The 8,395-nt window shown below is 48.8% G+C and overlaps 1 long non-coding RNA gene across 1 annotated transcript; it reads left to right on the top strand.

Moving 5' to 3' along the window:
- The first annotated feature begins 5,058 nt into the window (after nt 1-5,058).
- On the top strand, nt 5,059-7,357 carry LOC148378456 (uncharacterized). Its single transcript, XR_015855872.1, has 3 exons — nt 5,059-5,222; nt 5,335-5,411; nt 5,879-7,357. It is a non-coding gene; the product is annotated as an uncharacterized LOC148378456 (long non-coding RNA).
- The last annotated feature ends 1,038 nt before the right edge of the window (nt 7,358-8,395 follow it).

Here is an 8,395-nt window from a genome sequence, read left to right as displayed (position 1 = left end):
CATTCCTTCATTCACTTTGGAAATTTGGAATTGCAGCACATCAAATTTTGCCTGGGAAGAAAAGTAGATTAAATAAATTTAATAAGTCTTACTACTTCCCATTAAATAAATTAAATACGTCTTACTTGTTCCCACTCCTTTACAAAAAAGTAGTTTAAAACGAGGTCCCTTCACTCAACCTTTAACCCTATTTATTCACCTTCTAGGCTAAGTGTTAAAGGCTAAGTGTTAAAGGCTAAGTGTTAAAGGCTAAGTGTTAGAGGCTAAGTGCCAGAGGCTAGGCGCCAGAGGCGAGTTTTTGTGGGCTGAAGTTTTAGTGGGGTTAGTGTGAATACAATCCAAAAGAATACAACAGAATACAATACAATAGAATATAATACATAGATTAAATTCAATAGCTCTTACTACTTCCCATTAAATAAATTAAATACGTCTTACTTGTTCCCAATCCTTTTCAAAAAAGTAGTTTAAAACGAGGGCCCTTCACTCAACCTTTAACCTCAACCCCGCACGTCACATTGTGTTGTATCTGTGAATGTTGGTTGTGGCCAAATGATAGTTTTCTTTCATTCGTTTAGGTTCCACGGTGTTTGTTGGCTATGTTTTCCACTGTCAGAAGGATGAAAATACAAAGTACAACGCTTGGACGTGGGCGAAGACGTCACAGGTGAGTCCTTCCTTCCTATTTATTTACCTTCTAGATGCTAGAGGCTAAGTGTTAGAGGCTAAGTGTTAGAGGCTAAGTGTTAAACACAATACGAACAACACAACGATACTGCACTGAACAACACGATACCGCACTGAGAAACACGATACCGCACTGAACAACACGATACCGCACTGAACAACACCATGCCGCACTGAACACCATGCCACACTGAACAACACCATCCCGCACTGAACAACACCATGCCGCACTAAACAACACCATGCCGCACTGAACAACACCATGCCTCACTGAACGACACCATGCCGCACTGAAAGACACCATGCCGCACTGAACGACACCATGCCGCACTGAAAGACACCATCCCGCACTGAACACCATGCCGCACTGAACAACACCATCCTGCACTGAACAACACCATCCCGCACTGAACAACACCATGCCGCACTGAACAACATTATGCCGCACTGAACATTATGCCGCACTGAACAACACCATGCCGCACTGAACAACACCATGCCGCACTGAACAACATTATGCCGCACTGAACAACACCATGCCGCACTGAACAACACCATGCCGCACTGAACAACACCATGCCGCACTGAACAACATTATGCCGCACTGAACAACACCATGCCGCACTGAACAACACCATCCTGCACTGAACAACACCATTCCGCATTGAACACCATGCCGCACTGAACAACACCATCCCGCACTGAACAACACCATCCCGCACTGAACAACACCATGCCGCACTGAACAACATTATGCCGCACTGAACAACATTATGCCGCACTGAACAACACCATGCCGCACTGAACAACACCATGCCGCACTGAACAACACCATGCCGCACTGAACAACATTATAACGCACTGAACAACACCATGCCGCAATGAACAACACCATCCCGCACTGAACAACATTATGCCGCACTGAACAACATTATGCCGCACTGAACAACACCATGCCGCACTGAACAACACCATGCCGCACTGAACAACACCATCCTGCACTGAACAACACCATCCCGCACTGAACAACACCATGCCGCACTGAACAACATTATGGCGCACTGAACAACATTATGCCGCACTGAACAACACCATGCCGCACTGAACAACACCATGCCGCAATGAACAACACCATGCCGCAATGAACAACACCATCCCGCACTGAACAACACCATGCCGCACTGAGCAACACCATGCCGCACTGAACAACACCATCCTGCACTGAACAACACCATGCCGCACTGAACAACACCATTCCGCACTGAACAACACCATGCCGCACTGAACAACATTACGCTGCACTGAACAACACCATGCCGCACTGAACAACACCATGCCGCACTGAACAACACCATGCCGCATTGAACAACACCATGCCGCATTGAACAACACCATGCCGCACTGAACAACACCATCCTGCACTGAACAACACCATGCCGCATTGAACAACACCATGCCGCACTGAACAACACCATCCTGCACTGAACAACACCATCCCGCACTGAACAACACCATCCCGCATTGAACAACACCATCCTGCACTGAACAACACCATGCCGCACTGAACAACACCATGCCGCACTGAACAACACCATTCCGCACTGAACAACACCATGCCGCACTGAACAACACCATCCCGCACTGAACAACACCATCCCGCACTGAACAACACCATCCTGCACTGAACAACACCATCCTGCACTGAACAACACCATCCTGCACTGAACAACACCATGCCGCACTGAACAACACCATGCCGCACTGAACAACACCATGCCGCACTGAACAACACCATGCCGCACTGAACAACATTATGCCGCACTGAACAACATTATGTCGCACTGAACAACACCATGCCGCACTGAACAACACCATGCCGCACTGAACAACATTATGCCGCACTGAAAAACACCATGCCGCACTGAACAACACCATCCCGCACTGAACAACACCATGCCGCATTGAACAACACCATGCCGCACTGAACAACACCATGCTGCACTGAACAACATTATGCTGCACTGAACAACACGATCCTGCATTGAACAACACCATGCCGCACTGAACAACACCATCCTGCACTGAACAACACCATCCTGCACTGAACAACACCACCCCGCACTGAACAACACGATCCCGCATTGAACACCATCCCGCACTGAACAACACCATGCCGCACTGAACAACACCATTCCGCACTGAACAACACCATGCCGCACTGAACAACACCATGCCGCACTGAACAACACCATGCCGCACTGAACAACACCATGCCGCACTGAACAACATTATGCCGCACTGAACAACACCATGCCGCACTGAACAACACCATCCCGCACTGAACAACACCATGCCGCATTGAACAACACCATGCCGCACTGAACAACACCATCCTGCACTGAACAACACCATCCCGCACTAAACAACACCATGCCGCACTGAACAACATTATGGCGCACTGGACAACATTATGCCGCACTGAACAACACCATGCCGCACTGAACAACACCATGCCGCACTGAACAACACCATGCCGCACTGAACAACACCATGCCGCACTGAACAACATTATGCCACACTGAACAACACCATGCCGCACTGAACAACACCATGCCGCACTGAACAACACGATCCCGCATTGAACAACACCATCCTGCACTGAACAACACCATGCCGCACTGAACAACACCATGCCGCACTGAACAACACCATTCCGCACTGAACAACACCATGCCGCACTGAACAACACCATGCCGCACTGAACAACACCATGCCGCACTGAACAACATTATGCCGCACTGAACAACATTATGCCGCACTGAACAACATTATGTCGCACTGAACAACACCATGCCGCACTGAACAACACCATGCCGCACTGAACAACATTATGCCGCACTGAACAACACGATCCCGCATTGAACAACACGATCCCGCATTGAACAACACCATGCCGCATTGAACAACACCATGCCGCACTGAACAACACCATGCTGCACTGAACAACATTATGCTGCACTGAACAACATTATGCTGCACTGAACAACACGATCCTGCATTGAACAACACCATGCCGCACTGAACAACACCATCCTGCACTGAACAACACCTTTCCACACTGAACAACACCATGCCGCACTGAACAACATTATGCCGCACTGAACAACACCATGCCGCACTGAACAACACCATGCCGCACTGAACAACACCATGCCGCACTGAACAACACCATGCCGCAATGAACAACACCATCCCGCACTGAACAACACCATGCCGCATTGAACAACACCATGCCGCACTGAACAACACCATCCCGCACTGAACAACACCACCCCGCACTGAACAACACGATCCCGCATTGAACAACACCATCCCGGACTGAACAACACCATGCCGCACTGAACAACACCATTCCGCACTGAACAACACCATGCCGCACTGAACAACACCATGCCGCACTGAACAACACCATGCCGCATTGAACAACACCATGCCGCACTGAACAACATTATGCCGCACTGAACAACACCATGCCGCACTGAACAACACCATCCCGCACTGAACAACACCATGCCGCATTGAACAACACCGTGCCGCACTGAACAACACCATCCTGCACTGAACAACACCATCCCGCACTGAACAACACCATGCCGCACTGAACAACATTATGGCGCACTGAACAACATTATGCCGCACTGAACAACACCATGCCGCACTGAACAACACCATGCCGCACTGAACAACACCATGCCGCACTGAACAACATTATGCCGCACTGAACAACATTATGCCGCACTGAACAACACCATGCCGCACTGAACAACACCATGCCGCACTGAACAACACCATGCCGCACTGAACAACACGACGTCGCACTGAACAACACGACGCCGCACAGAACAACACGACGCCGCACAGAATAACACAATACCGCACAGAACAACACAATACCGCACAAACAGTTTTAGATAATATTACGTCGCAGTCATGTGACGCGGACATGACGTCAATAGGCGGAACTCACGGCAAAATTATAATCCGTGGGCGTGGCTTGCAACAGGAAGTAGGAAAGCGGCAGTTCTGGCAAACAAGACACAGCTGTTAGTAACACGATGACTAACAAGGCAAATATTTTTGTTTTCAGCTTGCAACTTGACCGTCTAGAGCGTACAAGGTAATTACAACTGTTTTTTTTTAGCCCTGAAAAGCAAGGGAGTGTGGCGTTTGGGAGGAATGTCGAACTCGGCGTCTGCTTCCAGCCACAGACGCCAAATTTCGACGATTATTTCGACTGGTCAACGGTTGTAAATTATTGCGTTGACTAAAAACTTTATTTAACTCTACTCTTAACTTTGCCGTTTCAGATATGCGGGTATTACACCGCGGAAATGACGTCAATAGGCTGAACTCTCGCCAAAATTCAAATCTGTGGGCGCAATGGCCTTGAGCGAGACACCGGATACAAACACGACGATTATCAACAGAAATATCTTTATTTTCCGCTTGCAAGTGGACCGTCTAGAGCGTACACGGTAAGTACAACTCATTGTGTTTAAAAAGATTTACGTTTGTGTAGTTTGCGTTGCGTTGTATCTGTGAATGTTGGTTGAGGCTAAATGTTAATGTTTAATTTCATTCCTTTAGGTTCCACGGTGTTTGTTGGCTGTATGTTTTCCACTGCAAGAAGAGGCTCGTATCATTGACCAGCAGGAGCTACAATGGTGAGTACCCCTTTCGTCTTCCATTTATGTTAAACACTTCCTATTTCATGTCTAACAGTACTCGATTTAACAAATAACCATAAATAAATACAGTGTGGGCAGTCACGTTAACATATGTGATTATCCTGCCTAATATGTTTATCACAAATATGTCACTAATCACTAATATGTTTATTTGTTTATCACAACACCTTTGGACCTTCAGCAATCGATTATTTACCTTCATCTACATAGAGACAGAACGATGGTGTCTTAAACATCTCATTCATTTCACCAAATAACTTCACGCAGGTGGATAACGGCCGTCTCGGTCACGCTATGTTGCGTGATGCAGTTTTGAAGAACCAAATGCATTTATTCAATGAATAAGTCAAGCTAGTTCTATGTTTATGATGTTGTAAGTTACGGTACCGATTGAAGTTGAGTTCGAAGCCAGTGGAAAACAGCGCTGCGTTTGTGCTCTCCAGGTACAAATGTTGTGATCTCTGACTGACGACCGGGCGAGACTCGAGTAAGAGATGTCCAAACGAGCTCCGGCAGGGCGGGCCAAGGCGGAGCGAACGGACGCCCTTCAGGCCGCCAATGACGAGCTGAGAACCAAACTGATGGACGTCCAGTTAGAACTTCAGCAGGAGAAGAACAAGGTGAAAACCTCAACAGACAGACACTGCCTGCCTCCCTGCCTGCCTCCCTGCCTGCCTCCCTGCCTGCCTCCCTGCCTGCCTCCCTCCCTCCCAGTTTTCCCGATGTAGATTAGACATGCGTGTGCCATGACTGTGTCAGCCTACATCAACAAATGCACCGAGGACGTCAGCACCACTAAGAATATCATCACCCGGGGCAACCAACGACCCTGGATGACTGAGGAGGTACGTCAAACGCTACGAGCGCGGAACTCTGCCTTCAAGTCTGGCGACAAGGAGACACTGAGGACAGCGAGAGCCAACTTGAACCGTGCCATCAGGATAGCGAAGCGAGACCGCAGTCGAAAATTTCAGGATCGTTTCCACGACGTCAAAAACATCAGGAGTATGTGGCAAGGCATACGGGCGATTACAGACTACAACTCACCCTCCCCCCCCCGGTGGGTGTAGTTGATGCTGACTTTCTAAATGGTCTAAATAACTTCTTTGGGAGGTTCGAGGCACTAAACGGCACTCCAGCAGTTAAAACTGTCCCCCATCAGGAAGAGGAGGTACTCTGCCTTGACTCCGCCGATGTGTTGAAGACCCTGAGGAGAGTCAACCCCTGTAAGGCCCCTGGCCCCGACAACATTCCTGGGCGTGTGTTCAGGGAATGTGCAAGTCATCTGGCTGGGGTCATCACAGACATTTTTAACACCTCGCTGGGCCAAGCCACAGTGCCGGCGTGCTTTAAGACTGCCTCCATCATTCCGGTGCCGAAGAAACCTCAAATCACCTCATTTAATGATTACCGGCCTGTTGCACTGACTCCGGTTATGATGAAGTGCTTCGAAAGGCTGCTTAAAGGTCACATCGTTTCCAGACTCCCCCTATTATTTGACCCGTTCCAGTTTGCCGACCGGCAAAACCGCTCCACTCAGGACGCCATCTCCTCCGTTCTTCACCTGAGCCTGGCTCACCTGGAGGAGAAGAACACCCATGTGCGGAGGCTGTTCCTGGACTTCAGCTCAGCGTTTAACACCATCATCCCACAGCATCTGGTAGGAAAATTGGAACACCTGGGCTTCAACACCCCCCTTCGCAACTGGCTGCTAGACTTCCTCACCAACAGACCTCAGTCAGTCCGGGTCGGACAGAACACCTCTGATGTCATCACCCTCAGCACAGGCTCCCTTCAGGGCTGCGTCCTGAGCCCCCTGCTGTGCACCCTGATGACACACGACTGCGTCCTCAGGTTCACCACCAATCACATCGTGAAGTCAGCAGACGACACAACGGTGGTGGGGCTCATCAGAGACAACAACGACCTGGACTACAGAGAGGAGGTGGAGCAGCTGGTGGGCTGGTGCAGAGAAAACAGCCTGATCCTGAATGAGGAGAAGATGAAGGAGATCATCGTCGACTTCAGGAAAAAACAGCCTCACCACGCTCCACTGATCATCAACAGCTCAGCTGTGGAGGTGGTCAGCACCACCAAATTCCTGGGGGTCCACATCACAGAAGACCTCACCTGGACTATGAACACTACGGCACTGGTCAAGAGGGCACAGAAGCGCTTGTACTTCCTGCGGAGGATGAGGAGAGCCCACCTGCCCCCACCCATCATGAGGACGTTCTACAGGAGCACCATAGAGAGCATTCTGACAAGCTGTCTCTCTGTGTGGTGTGGAGGCTGCACCGCCTCCGATTGGAAGAACGTGAGGAGAGTGGTGAGGACAGCAGAGAGGATCATAGGGGCTCCTCTTCCCTCCATTCAGGACATTTCATCTCAGCGCTGCATGTCCCGTGCCCGTAACATCATCAATGACCCATCACACCCCCACCATGGACTGTTCTCCCTGCTGCCCTCTGGGAAGAGGTTTGCAGCATCCGCTGCAGGTCCACCAGGTTCTGCAACAGCTTTTTCCCTGCTGTCATCAGACTGTTGAACACTAGAACTGTTGAGCTCTAAACTGAACTCTGCATCACACATTCACAGAACTGTACTTTATGACACTACGGACCTCTATCTTGCACTATCTCGCACTACCAACTTTACTGAACTTGTATAAACCCTTTAAATAGAAGTTTAATACATGGTTTAGCATTCCTCTGCACACTCTTGAATACTGTTTTGCCTACTTGCACTATTGCATAATTATCACTGCTGCACTTTATACTTATTTTTAATATATATATATATATATATATAGTATATATGTATATATATATATTTTCATAGGATATGTTACTTCTATTCAACTGCAATATCACTACTTTGTTGTAAGACGTATGCAACGGAATTTCGTTTTGTATGCACCATGTGCAGACAAGATGACAATAAAGTTTGTCTAAGTCTAA

This window comes from Syngnathus floridae, unplaced genomic scaffold (genome assembly GCF_059516105.1).
Source record: "Syngnathus floridae isolate MCC-2025c unplaced genomic scaffold, RoL_Sflo_1.0 HiC_scaffold_44, whole genome shotgun sequence".
NCBI lineage: Eukaryota > Metazoa > Chordata > Actinopteri > Syngnathiformes > Syngnathidae > Syngnathus > Syngnathus floridae.
This window is presented reverse-complemented; position numbering and strand designations above follow the sequence as displayed.